The following is a 17,927-nucleotide window of genomic DNA, read 5'->3' as shown; positions in this document are numbered from 1 at the left end:
TGGCATTGTGGAGCCACCTTATCAGATTTGGATTTCCCACCGCAGGTCTTCTCATGAGAGAAAAATACTTCCTACTTTTTAAACCATTATTTTCTGGGTTTCTGTTACTAATGATGAAATATAATCCTAATGGGCATATTACCATTTTGTAGAAGAAAGGATATTTTAATACTCAAAATTTCTTGCCTTCCTTTCTCCATAAAAGATCGCTTCCTTTCTTTATATTTTGCCATCTCCAGAATCCTATCAGGGCATTTTTAGTCCTGTGCCACCTTGGTTTATGTATTCTATCTCCTTGATGAGTCTTCCCCTACTTCAAGATATTTCTCTCAGCTGGGCAATCCCCCTCAGGAATTTTCTAAATAGATGTTCCTGTTGATGCTTCCAAACCTGTATTCTCATGGGCTAAGAAATAATGAATATGTCCTCTGCCATTTGTTCCTTGAAACTTTGCTTTTCCTTTGCTTGAGAATTTTCTAGGTTTTGTGTAACTTGTGAAACAGAATGGAAGAAAGCATCCTTTTTACTACTTCTTTCCCTGAAGCATTAGTATCTGCCTTGAAAGTTGAATACTTCTCTCTTATTTCACTTCGCCTTTGAAGCAGTCCCAGATGAGTTGTATTTCAAAGAGCATTTTATTTTTATATTTTGATGGTATGTTATTTAGAGAATGAAAATTTATGACTGTTATAGCTTCATTGTGGATTGTATCCTTTGTCTAAGAGTTTAAAATATGTTCATTGTCTGGGTTCATCTTTTTACCTTGAATTCTATTTTTTAAATAATAATATTGTGAATCTCTTATTATTATATATGGCTGATATATCTGTGCCTAACATCTAATTTTAACTTTCTCATACTGTTTACTTTAGAAATGTATCTTATAAATACCATATAGATGAATTTATCTCAATTCAATCTGAGAGTCTTTTTAATAAGGTGATTCATTTAAAACTTATTTTTGGAACTGAAAAGCTTGTTCTTATTTTACCACTTTATGCTTTCTCTCATATCTATTTTTTACTAGAAAATATTTGCTTTGTATTCTATTCCTTTATCATCTGAAAAGTATGCATTCTGTTTTTATTTATATTCATGGTAAACATTGATCATTTTAAAACATACTTGAACCTATCAGTATTTAATTATCAATGCCATAAATGATATATTATTTTTTGAGGTCACCTACTTGTTAATTACTTTCATATGTATCTTTTCTTCTCCCTTCTGGAATATCATCTTTCTTCTCTATTTTCCTGATTATTTACTTATCTCATCCGGTATTTAAAAATTTTTTTCTACCTCTTAGGCAGCTCCAGCTTCATGTCAAACTAGCCCAATTTCATCCCATCATACATATGGTGCATTTCTTACAGAATTTTACAAACCAGAAACAACAACCCAGAAATACAAACCAGAAGTAGATTTACAGAGGAGGAGTCTCTTAAATCCATTGCCTGTTATTCTTAAGTACCGAATAATTCATTTCACTGTCCCAACTCACAGGGGGCTTCAAGCCTTTGTCTGCTAAACTCCTTCTAAAGGTTATTGGGTGAAATCTTGGCCGATGTTGAACTAGGAGAGAAACACCCCTGGGTGAATATCAGCTGAGCTCTTAAGACAAGTGTGGTAATATAATAGTAATCAGGGCCTTTAAACTTGCTCTTCCTTCCTCTACAATGCTCATTCCCCAGATACTTGCATGTTCACTCCCTCACTTTATTCATATGTCCACTTAAATGTCACCTCCTCAGCAAGATCTTCTCTATGCCTTTATCATTCTCTACCCGTTAAGCTCATTATTCCATAGCTCTTATCATTGCCTGAATTTCTATTAATTACCTATTAATTTATTAATTGTCCATCTTCCCCCATTTCACCTTTCTTTTTTGATGGCTGTATTTGCAAAATCTAGAACAATGACTGGTGCATACAAAGTACTCAAGAATATGTGTTGAACAAATTAATTTTCACTTGTCACCTGAAGCGGCAAGCCCGTAAATAAAGGTTTGAATAGAGTAAGTGTGGTAGCGGAAAAAAAATGGATGAAATACCAGGAAAAAAAATTCAAATAAAGTGCCTTGGCACACTTAAATACTCTAAATCAGTCTATAGGTGTCAAATTGTTGGAAATAATTAATCTAAAAACTATAATGCCCAGGGTGCACTACTCTTATAGCTCTTCCATGCTTAGCCTTCTCCTGTGTTTATTTAACATTCTCAGATACAAAGTACCACCTCCTAGCTCCTTTACTAAAGTCACACTACATATATTAGAGCTCAGGATAGATAAGAATTAGAGAATGGAGTATGGTTGCTGTTGGATACATTATCTATGACCTCCCTAGAAAGAAGCTACTGTGAAATAGAGGATGTTTTCCCTTTTTAAGGGCAGTTAAATTTCCATCATTCTCTGCCTCAGCGCCTCATTTAAACTTTCCTTAATTAGAAACTACTCCTATTGTGTGACAGAACTTTGACTAGCATTTCAGATCTGTTGATATTTTGCATCACTTACCATACCTTTATTACTTATTCAATGGGAAGCTTGGAGAATGTGAACATGGAAGTCCACTAAAACTGTTAAATGAAGGAAATTATTTTGTCAGATTTTCAATTTATAAAGAACAAGACTGTCATACAGAGTGAAGTAAGTCAGAAAGAGGAAAACAAATATCGTATATTAACGCATATATGTGGACTCTAGAAAAATGGTATAGATGATCTTATTTGCAAAACAGAAATAGAGACAAAGACATAGAGAATAAATGTATGGACACCAAAGGGGAGGGGGGGGGTGAGATGAATTGGGAGAGTGGGATTGACATATATACACCATTGATATTAGATTGGCCAAAAAGTTCATTTGGATTTTTCCTTAACATCTTATGGAAAAACCCAAACGAACTTTTTGGCCAACCCAATACTATGTATAAAATAGATAACTAATGAGAACCTACTGTATAGCTCAGGGAACTCTACTCAGTGCTTTGTGGTGACCTAAATGGGAAGGAAATCCAAAAAAGAGGGGATTTAGGTGTATGTATAGCTGATTCACTTTGCTGTACAGTAGAAATTAACACAACATTGTAAAGCAAATACACACTAATAAAAATTAATTGAAAAACAAAAGAACACTCTGGCAGTAGTGTAGAAGATAAATCCAAGAAATTGAGATTAGAGGGAAGATTGCTTAGGAGGCTTTTGCAGTATAACAAAGATGATTAAATTGTGAATTAATGATACAGTAGTGAAGGTGGGAAGGAGAGGGCAGATTTGAGAAATATTTAGAGGGAAAATCAACAAAAAGTTGTAATTGATTGAATGCATTGAGGAGTAAAGACAGATTGGTACTAAGGATGACTCCAGATTCTTTCTCTTGAAACACAGGGAAGCTAGAAGGGCCAGTGACCAAGGTACGGAATACATAAGGAAGGGTAGCCTTAAGGTGAAAATAATCAATGCCATTTCAGATATACAGTGAGTTTAAAGTGCGTTTGAAATTTAATTGGATATAGTTAATACATAATTGGACTATAAGAGTCTGAAGATCATGGAAGAAGTTAGGTATAGAGATAAAGAACGTAGGTGTCATCACCTTTTAAGTGACAGCTAAAATCATATACGTGGGTGAGATCAGATAGTGAGATTTTGTAAAAATGACAAATGGGTTAAGAGAAATCCCTATAAAATATCCTTATTTAAAGAAATGGGTAGAGATGATAAGAAATAATAGAAGGAGTGTAGAAAATAGCCCAAGGTGTTAGAGAAGAGTGCATGACATTATGGGAAGAGAAAGGTGCAGGGAGGGAGTAGTCAACAGTTAGTTACACAAATGCAGTAAGTTTGTGAAAATTCACAGAGCTGAACACTTATGATTTTGCATTCTGCTGTATTGATATAAATATAAATTTGATATAAATATAAATTTATATTAAAATTGTTTCATCCCCTATGGGTCTTGATGAGAGGGAAGGGGTTAGCCTTGCTGAAGCCAGTGGTCACTAGAACTAAAATTTGGGTTATTATTATCAAGGAAGAAAGTGAGGAATGGTTATAAGGTAGCTAACCAATAGCATCTGTTATTCACCCAGGTAAATAATAGAATTTGGTTTAAATATCTTGTTAGACATAACAAAAGAAAAAATAAAATTAAGTAAATTTTAAAAAGAACAGAATTTTCTTATTTAGTAGCACTACCTACCTAGTAGCACTACAGTTGAATTAGACTTCTAACATTTTTACTGCATGTAAAGGAAATTAAGATAATTAGGCTACAATAAGGAAGATGTCATTTAATTCACCATGACACTGATTCTCCACCCTATCAGACTCAACAACTCCTAGAACTAACATTTTACAATGACCCTTATACTATCCTGAAATGGAACTTATGATGTAACATACTTTCACACATCACTTTTAAAATGCAATGCCCCAATTGTAATACAAAGGAGAAATAAAAGTAAACTAATTTCTGAAAATATAATATGCATTTTAATATATAAATGCTGAGGCATGACTACCTAGAAGGTCTAATAAAGGAGTAAGTTACTTGCGTGTACTTATAATGAATACATTTGGTTTTAAAAGTAGGAGAAGGAAAAGAAACTAGTCCTTACAAAAAGTACAGAAAAATGATAACAAGGAAGTTTATGCAGATGCTAAATTAAAAACTAGTATTAGGATAAACAGTAACAGAGCACAGTTACTGGTATATGATGGAAGAAAGGAAGAAATAGCCTTAATTAAAGTAAAGATAACATATTCCCCCAAATTACATACTGTGGAAGTAAAGAAAACTAGGAATTATGTTATTCTTGAAAATAGGCTGAACATCATAGATGAGGTGTAGTAACATTTTACATTATGACATGGCAAGTGGTAGGCATGAGGTAGCAAGAAAACAATATCCCCTTTTAGAAAATCTTATCACACGTCAAGGCACATGTTCTCTCTCTAGTACTTAAAGAAACTTTGGAGATGTTGACTGGTAGATCTCTGTGAACAGTATCATAGTAAAATTCAAAAAAAAAAAGAGTTTAGAAATAAGTAAATAATTTTAATATTTATTTTTCATATTATAGATTTTATATCCTTGTGTTAGGAAAATCAAAAATGTATAGATGGACTTCCAACCTCTGGTCCAGTGGATAACGATTTTAGAAGACATTCCTGTCTTCACAACAAAGAATAAGCTGAACAAACTGAACATCAACAAATTTTCTTAGATCCATCAGAGAATTGAGAATTGAGGTCACAGGGCAAACTGTTGCCCCCCAAACTGGAGAAACAGAGGAAGACACAGAGAATCACAGCTCACAGGACAGGGGCCCAGATTGGAAACCTCTGCAGGGAACAGTACCATAGCACTAATTTAGTGCACTAAATTTTACTTTAAAGACCTAGTAAAATAAAATTAGCGTCTTCAGGAAATCTGAAAATAAAGCAAGAGTTCCTGGAGAACAATAAGACAGATTTAATCACAAAATAAGCCAAATGTGTTTTTTTTTCCTCTTGCTCTACTAATTGAAATTTTTAAAAGCATTTCAAGGTGGTACTTATAGCTACCATCTAATGAGAGATTGCAAATCTTCTCTACAAAAAGCAACTACAGAGCTGGAGAAAATTGACAGAATAACCATTTCAATGCTTTGTAAATCTACCAGTGGTTTACAATTTTAGAAGCATGTATGGTTGAAAAACTGATGAAAATTGAGTAAGAACGGTGGGAATCTGTGGTGTTCTGGCCCACACCTGTATTCAGTTAAGGCAGGGGTTCTGCCAGGACAGGGCAAGCCATAAGGACCAGCATTTTCTTTTCTCTGATAGTAGGGGTAGGAATGATATTTTCAGAGACAGGTGAACAGAGCAGGATCACTGGCTCTACTATGCTGGGGTTACTGTAGTATGTGGAGCAGGTGTATTCCTGGCTGAGGATGCATGCATGAGAAGTAGAGATCAGACTTCTCTGATAATCCCACATAATCCTGGTCAACTTTGAGCCTGCCCATGGGAGACCCAAAAGAGCCAGTGGAATCTAAGTGACCAGGCGGGCTTAGAAATGGTCTGAACTTTGAATGTGCTCACCTACCCATACACAGAGTCATTGGCAGAAGATGGAATTTTGCTGTTTCAAGGTAGTCATTATAACCTCTGTAGAATCATTATCTAACCACTAAGCTATTCAGATACAGGAAGCCTCCTAGGAAGTCAGAATTTAAAATAAAGACAAGAATATAAGTAAATAAATAAACATGTTTATTTTAAAAATTGAGCTGAACAACAGTATCAATAAATGGCAGGGAATACAGATTTCATAGATTTAACATAGGCAAGTTTTTAAACAAGTAAATGGTAACAACAAAAATCTTTAGAGGGAAAATCAAGATCCAGATTTCTTATGCTATCTAAAATGTCTACTTCTCAGCAAAAAATTTGAGACATTCAAAGAAACAAAAAAAGGTACCCCAGATTCAGGAAAAAAAAAATCAATCAATAGAAAATTGTCCCTGAGTGTACCAGGATGTTGGATTTAGCAGACAAGTATCTTAAGACAGCAATTATCAATATGTTAACTATGTTAAAACATCTTTAAAAACATATTTAAATAATTAAAGGAAAATATGGCAACAATGAATCTACAAATAGAAATTCTCAAGGAGAATTTAGTGAAATTGAGGATACATCAATAGATATTATCCAATATGAAAAATGGAGATAAAGATTATTCAAAAAAAATAGAGCCTCCAAGACCTGGGGGACAGCATCAATTGTAGCAAAATGTGAGTCCCAGAAGGATAGGAGAGAGAGAAATATTTTTTAAAAATTTAAAAAAACAACAACTTTATGCACACAAATCGTATCAATTAGATGACAAGGAAAAAGTCCTAGAAAGACATCAATTACCAATACTGACTCAGGAAGAAATAGAGAATATGATCAGACTAATAACAAGTAAAAAAAATTAAATTCGTGATTAAAAATCTTCCCCCCAAAAAATGTCCAGGACAAGATGGCTTCACTGGTGAATTCTATCAAATAAAGAAGGAAAATAACCAATTTTCTATAATCCCTTTCAGAAAACAGAGAAAGAAACACTCTATAACTCATTCTATAGACACAAAAATCCTTAAGAAAATTTAGCAAACCAAAGTCAGCAACGTATAAAAAAAAGGTTTGCACACTGTGACCAGGTGGAATTTATCCCGAGAAGGTAAAGTTTAGCCAAAAAAAAAAAAGAAAAAAAGGGACTTCCCCAGTGGCGCAGTGGTTAAGAATCCACTTGCCAATGCAGGAGACACAGGTTAGATCCCTGGTCAGGGAAGATCCCACTTGCTGCAGAGCAACTAAGCCCGTGAGCCACAACTACTGAGCTCACACGCCTAGAGCCCGCACTCCTCAACAAGAGAAGCCACCGCAATGAGAAGCCTGTGCACTGCAGTGAAGAGTAGCCACCACTCGCTGCAAATAGAGAAAGCCTACGCGCAGCAATGAAGACCCAACGCAGCCAAAAAAAAAAAAAAAACAGGTGAAGAAGGCAAAGTTGATTTAACATCTCAAAATCAGTGAATGTAATATACAATATTAATAGAATAAAGGATGAAAAATACACTGCCATCTCAATAGACACAGAAAATCATTTAATAAAGTCCAAAATACTTTCATTATAAAAACACTCAAACAACTAGAAATAGGAGAATACTTCCTCAACCTGATAAATGACATCTATGAAAAACCCACAGCTAGCATCATACCTCATAGTGAAAGACAGAGTGCTTTCCCACTACAATTGAGAAAGAGACCAGGATATATGCTTTTGCCAGTCCTATTCTACATTATATTGAAGATCCTGCCAGTAAAATAATGTAAGAAAAAAATTAAAAGCATCCAGATTAGAAAATAAGCAATAAAACTGTCTTTATTCATAGATAACATGATAACATGATCCTGTATGTAGGAAGTCCCAAGGAAACCCCCCAAAACTAGGACTAAGAGACAATTTCAACAAAATCAGAGAATACAGCATCCCTTTACAAAATCAATTGCATTTCTATATACCTGCAACAAACAGTCATGAAATCTAGTTAAGAAAACAATTCCATTTGCAATAGCCTCAAGAGAATAAAATACTTAGGAATAAATTTAACATGAACATTTCAGTTTCATGGATTGAGAGATTCAAGATCATCTGAAGGGCAATTCTGTCCAGGTTGATCTAGAAACGCAACAAAAATTCAAAATCTTAGCAGGCTTTTTTATAGAAATTGACAAGCTGATCTTAAAATTCAGGTGGAAATGCAAGAAACCAGAATAGCAGGTACAACCTTGAAGAAGAGCAAAGTTTGAAGATTTACACTTTTTTATTTCAAAACTTCCTCCATAACTATAATAATACATACAATATGGTACTGTGAAAATTACATATATGCAACAGAATTGAAAGTCCAGAAGCAAATCCTTATATTTATGAACAATGGATACTGGACTAAGGTGCTGAAGCAATAAAATGGGAAAAGGATAAGCTTTTTAACAAATAATGCCAGGACAAAAACCACATATAAAAATGTGAACTTAGACCCTTACCTCACACTATACACAAAAGTTAACTCAACATGAGTAATACATCTAAATGTGAATGCTGAAACTATGTAACATAAAGCAAAATATTCATAATCTTGGTCTGGCCAAAAATGTTTTAGATGCAACACCAAAATCATGGTCCATAAAAATTTTTTTAAATTATAAATTAGACTTCACAAAAATGAAAAATGTTTGTCCTTCAAAAGAAACCATTTACCTATAATAGTCAAAAACTGGTTAAAAAATTTTCAAATAATATGTCTGATAATAAAAATTTTCAAATAATATATCTGATAACATATTCTGATAATATTCAGAATACATAAAGAACCCTTAACACTCAATAATAATACAAACAATACAATTCAAAAATTGACAAATGATTTGAATAGACATTTTACTATGAAGATAAACTAATGGCTAATAAGCATATTTTAAAATGCTTGACATCACTAGCTATCAGAAAAAGCAAAATACAACCAGAGTGAGATACCATTTCAGACTCCCTAGAATGGCTGTAATAAAAAGATAGACACTATCAAGAGTTGGCAAGGATATGGAAAAACTGGATCTCTCATGTATTGTTGGTGGGAAGGTAAAATGGTGCAGCCACTTTTGGAAATAGTTTGATAGTTCCTTAAAAAGTTATACATAAATTTACTGATAACCTCCTAATTCCATACCTAGGTATCTACCCAAGGTAAATTAAAACCCGTGTATATGCAAAAAATATGTATGCACATTTTCATAGCATTATTATTTATAATAGCCCCCAAATGGACACAATCTTAATCTGGTGAATAGGTAAAATGCTGACACATGCTATAACATGGATGGACCTGTAAAACACCATGTAACAGTAAAAGAAGCACAATGCAAAAGAGCACACTCAATGACTCCATTTGTTTTAAATGTCAACGCACTGATGTCTGAGTTCTCATCAAAAGGAAAAACTTGTTTCTTCTTTTTCTTTAATTTCATATTTATATGAGGTCATGGATGTTCACTGAACTTATTGTGGTAATCATTTCATGATGTGTGTAAGTCAAATCATTATGCTGTACACCTTAAACTTTCACAGTGCTGTATGTTAGTTATATCTCAACAAAACTAGAAGGAAACAATGTCAAGACAGGGAAATTTTATAGATATAAAAAGCAGATCAGTAGTTACCTAAAGGTGGAGATGAACACAGATTTTAACTCTAAGTGGTAATAAGGGAACTTGATGAAATATTCAAAACTGGATTGTGGTGATGGTTGCACAACTCTGAAAATTTATAAATTTATTAAAAATAATTGAATCATATCCTTATTATAGGTAGATTTCATGATATATAAATTATACCTAAATAAAGCTGTTGAAAAGTGGATAAGGATTATATATAAGGACTAACAGTTTGAAATGCAAGCCGAATATATTATTAAGCACCAATGACTATTCAAGGCATTAAAATAGGAAGTCAGAGGATATGTTGTTAGACCCTTACTAAGTCATTGCTTTATGTAAACCTAGTTTATTCACCTAGCTATACTTAAATGTGTTTCTAGTTTTCATGACCTTCTCTGCCTTGCCATAAGGGGATCCACACAATGTTAGATAGGGGAGGAAAAAGCAAGGTCACTCACAGTGAAGCAGCTCAGAGGGAAGAAGAAGGAAGGGAGGGAGAGAGGAAGAGACCAGTATGTTTCAGTCAAGTACTTAGAAGCTTTTCATTTTAACAAGAGGTAGCAAATTATGGTGGCCAAGTATGCGGACTCTGGAGCCAGTCTGCTGAATTCATAACACTGTCTCTCACATTTACTAGTGATATGACCTTGGATAAGTCACTGAATTTCTCTGCACCTCAATTTCGTTACCAATAAAATGAGCAAATAATATATTAAATTATTCTTAGGGTTGTTGACAGGATGAGTTAACATGTGCATAGAACCTACAACACTAGGTAACCTAGCATAGAGTAAACACCATACTCTAGTTAGCTGTCATTACTATCTCTACAGAATAAGACTATTTTAGCCAATCCCTGGAAGTTCATCCTGGGACCTATAGGTCTCAATATAAAGGGTCAACTTTTGATTAGACAATGGTAGACACATTCCTCTAATAAGCTTTTCCTCAGAATTAGAAAAGCTCCAAAAATAATTTTCAAGTACCTATTACCTAATACCAGCTTACTGCATAATCATTTGTAGTTAACTTATGTGTCAACAAGAGGGTATGCAAAAAATAATGAATGAGGAGGATTCAGAATCAAATTTCTTACAGTCATATTACCACTTTCTACAGATATTCATTTTTATGTAACTCTACATTCAATACCCTACAATAAAACCAATATTTAAAATAGACACAGGGAAAGAGCCATCAAAGTCCTATGGTATACATCTTTCCCCTAAAAGCCTTTCAGTGTCTTGTGAACACTTATTCATAGCTGGACTCATTCATAAACTTAATTCATTCTCTTCTTTTTACATTTAATAGTAATAATTTTTTCAGTTATTTCTATAGCTTAGGAAGGTGTGAGGTGAAAAATAAACTTTGATGATTAATTTGGTGCTTGACAGAGTATAAATTGTGATGTTTAAAGATTACACTCATTAAAGTAAGACTGGGAAGCTAATTGTGGTCTATGTTGTCAACTTCCTGTGTTTTTGATATTATGCAGCTTCTATTTTGTAAATGTTGTGGAAGATAACAAAGCCCTAAGTGAATGACTATAAAATTTTTTTTACGCTCTTTTTCAAATAACCAATTAGATGTCCCAACATTTTATACTGAGTAATTCTTTCTTTTACTGCTGTTTTGTGATAGAAATTTTTTTTTTTTTTTTTTTTTTTTTTTTTTTTTTTTTTTGCGGTATGTGGGCCTCTCACTGTTGTGGCCTCTCCCATTGCGGAGCACAGGCTCCGGACGCGCAGGCTCAGCGGCCATGGCTCACGGGCCTAGCCGCTCTGCGGCATGTGGGATCTTCCCGGTCCGGGGCACGAACCCGTGTCCCCTGCATCGGCAGGCGGACTTTCAACCACTGCGCCACCAGGGAAGCCCTAGAAATTTTATTATACACTAAAGGTTTATATTTTATTCTAAGCTATATATATAAATATAATATTTCTACTTATAGAAATAATCTATAAATTATTAAAAATTATTTATAGAAATTATATTATTTTAAAAGATATCTGATGAATAATCCTTCACCGATACCCTTCATTTATAAATTGGTTAATCTTATGTTTTTATTCCTTCAGTTGAACTTGATGGTTTAAAATAATTTTTTAAAAGTGCATAATGGCTAGGGATTCTGATTAGAATTTTTTTTTTTTTTGCGGTACGCGGGCCTCTCACTGTTGTGGCCTCTCCCGTTGCGGAGCACAGGCTCCAGACGCGCAGGCTCAGCGGCCATGGCTCACGGGCCTAGCTGCTCCACGGCATGTGGGATCTTCCCGGACCGGGGCATGAACCCGTGTCCCCTGCATCGGCAGGCGGACTCTCAACCGCTGCGCCACCAGGGAAGCCCTCTGATTAGAATTTAATTAAACTTTAATTGTGGAAAAATAGTCATTTTTGCACATGTATGTATGGGTTTTCCCATATAAAACTTGGTAGATGTGTTTATTTACATTTGTCTTCACATAGGTCCTCTTCATTTCTTGTTAAACTTACATTCCTTGATATTTTGTAATTTTTCTTCTAATGTAGAATATCGTTTTCCAGTCCATCTTCTAATTGGTATTTGCTACAATATCAAGAAACTATTGCTCCATTACTGAACTCTTTCATTATGTTAATAGAGGTTGTACAGTGTAGGGGCTTACAATACAGATTCTAGAACCCCACTTCAGTGTGACACTAAGAGAGTCACCTAACTTTGTGGTGCCCCAGTTTCCTTATTTGTAAAATGGGAATGATAATAATAGTATCTATTTCATAGTTTTATTATGAGGTTAAATAATTTATGTAAAGTTTTTAGAATGTCTTGCACGCTTTAGTGATTGTTACTTCTATTCTCAGAGAGTGTCTAGGTACATAATCTACCTGTAAGTATTTTAACTTTATCTTTCCAGTAGTTCTACCTTTTATTTATTTAGTTTGCATCTTATCATATTGGACAGAATTTCCTAGCCAATATTAACTAACTTTTCTTGTTCCTAATGTAATACAATTATCTTTATTGTTTCATAGAAAGTGTGGTGCTGTCCATTGACTTAAGAGCTATTACCTGTTGTAGAATATTATAAGTATTCTTTCTTCAGTATTGGATATGGAATGGAATTTATCAACTACTTGTTAATTGTCCCTAATACTACCATACCAAATTTGACCTACTAACATGACACACTGAGAGATTTCTTTTTTTTTTCCTTTTATTTATTTATTTATTTATTTATTTATTTTTAACATCTTTATTGGGGTATAATTGCTTTACAATGGTGTGTTAGTTTCTGCTTTATAACAAAGTGAATCAGTTATACATATACATATGTTCCCATATCTCTTCCCTCTTGCGTCTCCCTCCCTCCCACCCTCCCTATCCCACCCCTCCAGGCTGTCACAAAGCACCAAGCCAATATCCCTGTGCCATGCGGCTGCTTCCAACCAGCTACCTACCTTACTACGTTTGTTAGTGTGTGTATGTCCATGACTCTCTCTCGCCCTGTCACAGCTCACCCTTCCCCCTCCCCATAACCTCAAGTCTGTTCTCTAGGAGGTCTGCGTCTTTATTCCTGCCTTACCCCTAGGTTCTTCATGACATTTTTTTTTTCTTAAATTCCATATATATGTGTTAGCATACGGTATTTGTCTTTTTCTTTCTGACTTACTTCACTCTGTATGACAGACTCTAGGTCTATCCACCTCATTACAAATAGCTCAGTTTCGTTTCTTTTTATGGCTGAGTAATATTCCATTGTATATATGTGCCACATCTTCTTTATCCATTCATCCGATGATGGGCACTTAGGTTGTTTCCATCTCTGGGCTATTGTAAATAGAGCTGCAATGAACATTTTGGTACATGACGCTTTTTGAATTTCGGTTTTCTCAGGGTATATGCCCAGTAGTGGGATTGCTGGGTCATATGGTAGTTCTATTTGTAGCTTTTTAAGGAACCTCCATACTGTTCTCCATAGTGGCTGAACCAATTCACATTCCCACCAGCAGTGCAAGAGTGTTCCCTTTTCTCCACACCCTCTCCAGCATTTATTGTTTCTAGATTTTTTGATGATGGCCATTCTGACCGGTGTGAGATGATATCTCATTGTAGTTTTGATTTGCATTTCTCTAATGATTAATGATGTTGAGCATTCTTTCATGTGTTTGTTGGCAGTCTGTATATCTTCTTTGGAGAAATGTCTATTTAGGTCTTCTGCCCATTTTTGGATTGGGTTGTTTGTTTTTTTGTTATTGAGCTGCATGAGCTGCTTGTAAATTTTGGAGATTAATCCTTTGTCGGTTACTTCATTTGCAAATATTTTCTCCCATTCTGAGGGTTGTCTTTTGGTCTTGTTTATGGTTTCCTTTGCTGTGCAAAAGCTTTGAAGTTTCATTAGGTCCCATTTGTTTATTTTTGTTTTTATTTCCATTACTCTCGGAGGTGGGTCAGAAAGGATCTTGCTGTCATTTATGTCATAGAGTGTTCTGCCTATGTTTTCCTCTAAGAGTTTGATAGTTTCTGGCCTTACATTTAGGTCTTTAATCCATTTTGAGCTTATTTTTGTGTATGGTGTTAGGGAGTGATCTAATCTCATACTTTTACATGTACCTGTCCAGTTTTCCCAGCACCACTTATTGAAGAGGCTGTCCTTTCTCCACTGTACATTCCTGCCACCTTTATCAAAGATAAGGTGTCCATATGTGCGTGGGTTTATCTCTGGGCTTTCTATCCTGTTCCATTGATCTATCTTTCTGTTTTTGTGCCAGTACCATACCGTCTTGATAACTGTAGCTTTGTAGTATAGTCTGAAGTCAGGGAGCCTGATTCCTCCGGTTCCTTTTTTCGTTCTCAAGATTGCTTTGGCTATTCGGGGTCTTTTGTGTTTCCATACAAATTGCAAAATTTTTTGTTCTAGTTCTGTGAAAAATGCCAGTGGTAGTTTGATAGGGAATGCATTGAATCTATAGATTGCTTTGGGTAGTAGGGTCATTTTCACAATGTTGATTCTTCCAATCCAAGAACATGGTATATCTCTCCATCTATTTGTATCATCTTTAATTTCTTTCATCAGTGTCTTATAATTTTCTGCATACAGGTCTTTTGTCTCCTTAGGTAGGTTTATTCCTAGATATTTTATTCTTTTTGTTGCAATGGTAAATGGGAGTGTTTTCTTGATTTCACTTTCAGATTTTTCATCATTAGTATATAGGAATGCCAGAGATTTCTGTGCATTAATTTTGTATCCTGCCACTTTACCAAATTCATTGATTAGCTCTAGTAGTTTTCTGGTAGCATCTTTAGGATTCTCTATGTATAGGATCATGTCATCTGCAAACAGTGACAGCTTTACTTCTTCTTTTCCGATTTGGATTCCTTTTATTTCCTTTTCTTCTCTGATTGCTGTGGCTAAAACTTCCAAAACTATGTTGAATAAGAGTGGTGAGCGTGGGCAACCTTGTCTTGTTCCTGATCTTAGTGGAAATGCTTTCAGTTTTTCACCATTGAGGATGATGTTTGCTATAGGCTTGTCATATATGGCCTTTATTATGTTGAGGAAAGTTCCCTCTATGCCTACTTTCTGCAGGGTTTTTATCATAAATGGGTGTTGAATTTTGTCAAAAGCTTTCTCGGCATCTATTGAGATGATCATGTGGTTTTTCTTCTTCAATTTGTTAATATGGTTTATCACATTGATAGATTTGCGTATATTGAAGAATCCTTGCATTGCTGGAATAAACCCCACTTGATCATGGTGTATGATCCTTTTAATGTGCTGTTGGATTCTGTTTGCTAGTATTTTGTTGAGGATTTTTGCATCTATGTGCATCAGTGATATTGGCCTGTAGTTTTCTTTCTTTGTGACATCCTTGTCTGGTTTTGGTATCAAGGTGATGGTGGCCTCGTAGAAGGAGTTTGGGAGTGTTCCTCCCTCTGCTATATTTTGGAAGAGTTTGAGAAGGATAGGTGTTAGCTCTTCTCTAAATGTTTGATAGAATTCGCCTGTGAAGCCATCTGGTCCTGGGCTTTTCTTTGTTGGAAGATTTTTAATCACAGTTTCAATTTCAGTGCTTGTGATTGGTCTGTTCATATTTTCTATTTCTTCCTGATTCAGTCTTGGCAGGTTGTGCATTTCTAAGAATTTGTCCATTTCTTCCAGATTGTCCATTTTATTGGCATAGAGTTGCTTGTAGTAATCTCTCATGATCTCTTTTATTTCTGCAGTGTCAGTTGTTACCTCTCCTTTTTCATTTCTAATTCTATTGATTTGAGTCTTCTCCCTTTTTTTCTTGATGAGTCTGGCTAGTGGTTTATCTATTTTGTTTATCTTCTCAAAGAACCAGCTTTTAGTTTTATTGATCTTTGCTATTGTTTCCTTCATTTCTTTTTCATTTATTTCTGATCTGATTTTTATGATTTCTTTCCTTCTGCTAGCTTTAGGGTTTTTTTTTGTTCTTCTTTCTCTAATTGCTTGAGGTGCAAGGTTAAGTTGTTTATTCTAGATGTTTCCTGCTTCTTAAGGTGGGCTTGTATTGCTATAAACTTCCCCCTTAGAACTGCTTTTGCTGCATCCCACAGAGAGATTTCTTTACATTAAGTCATCCTTAGATTTGTTAGGGGAAGCATTTTGATAAATTATATTTTCCAGAAATAAGCATTTCTTTAAATGAAATTGTCAAATTTGTGGCCTAAGGTGAAAGTATAACTCTGGAGTCAGATGCTTGTATTTTGTGGAGCTTTGTTTTTGTTTTTTTTACTTTAGGGAAGGTACTTAACCTAGCTTTGCTTCCGTTGCCTAACATCTAAAATGTTTCCTATTTTATAGAATGCTTGTGAAGATTACATGAGCTAAGGACATACCACAACACCTGGCACATAATAAAAAGTGTGTTCATGTTATCCATTCCCGTCTCATATCTTCACTGTTCTATGTATGCTTAACCTGTATAAAATGAATCTGTTTTTCCCATTGAGTGATTTGTTGTTTTAAATTCATCTGCATCTAATATTAATATTTCTTCTGCTTTGAGTTTGAAAATTTCCAAAAATAATATTTTCTACTTTTATGCTTAGCTTTTTATATGTAGTCTTTACAAATAGTCTTCTGTATACTTGATGTCATTAAGTCTTATTTTCTACACTTCTATAAGACATACTTTCAGACTAAAGGCAAATGAAATGATTTATTCAATACATATTTTCTGAATTGTTCCAGACTGCCTCTGCCATCCTAGACTTTGAGACTAAGGGGTAATTAATACTATTGAAATATATAAATTCTGTCCTCAAGGAGCTTACACTTTGAAATATATTGAGCTTACATATATCTACTAACAGTATTTTTTTTGTTGAATCTGCCCAACATAAGGCAGCTGCTTTATGATATGAATATGTATTAAAGTAAGAAAATAAGAACCCTTACTTAGTGTATATGTTCATAAATTGTATGCATTGAGAACATAAATACTTTCTGTATTAAGGAGTCTTCATTTAGTCATATCTAAAAGTTTTGCTGCTCTGCCAACTTTCGTGACTTATGTGTGGTGGTTGGAAAATATTATATCTTACTGTAACCACTCAAATGGAAGGTTAGTTAGATATTTCTGTATGAGTGTATATAAACATCCTAAGTTTAAAAAGAAAGACAATTTCTTTCTCAGTGACCCTGGAGATTCTGTAATTCTGTTTGAGCTCAAAAATTTTAAATGTTCTCACAGGTCCTAATGAATTAACAAGCTAGAATTTCAATTTTGACTACAATATCTGTCTTTGCTTAAGCCCCTACATCATTACTGAAATTTAGACATTAGCCACCTCCAGTTTCTTTAGAATAAATACATCTAGTCATTATTTTTTCCAAAGAAATATCACTTTCCCTCTAAAATATGACCTTTTACTCTCACTTTTCTGATTTCACACTAAAGAAATATGTACCCTCTTCAGGAAGGGAAAGACAATCATGACTTATTAAAAATATATAGAAAAAAGGGGAAGCAAGATTTCTAGCTTGTATTAACTAGTTTACTTATATTACTGTTACTTTATGCTCAACCTGTCCTGCCATTTGGATAAGTTGTTAGTACAGGAAGTAAGTTAGGCAATTCATGCTTAAGTTAAGTCTCAAGCACATGCAATTATAGGGTGGCATTTCAGAATGACAGAATTTCATTTTCTAAGTTTGTTATGCAAG

The sequence above is a fragment of the Leucopleurus acutus genome (assembly GCF_964270905.1).
Source record: "Leucopleurus acutus genome assembly, chromosome: X".
NCBI lineage: Eukaryota > Metazoa > Chordata > Mammalia > Artiodactyla > Delphinidae > Leucopleurus > Leucopleurus acutus.
Note: the sequence above shows the minus strand (reverse complement) of the source record.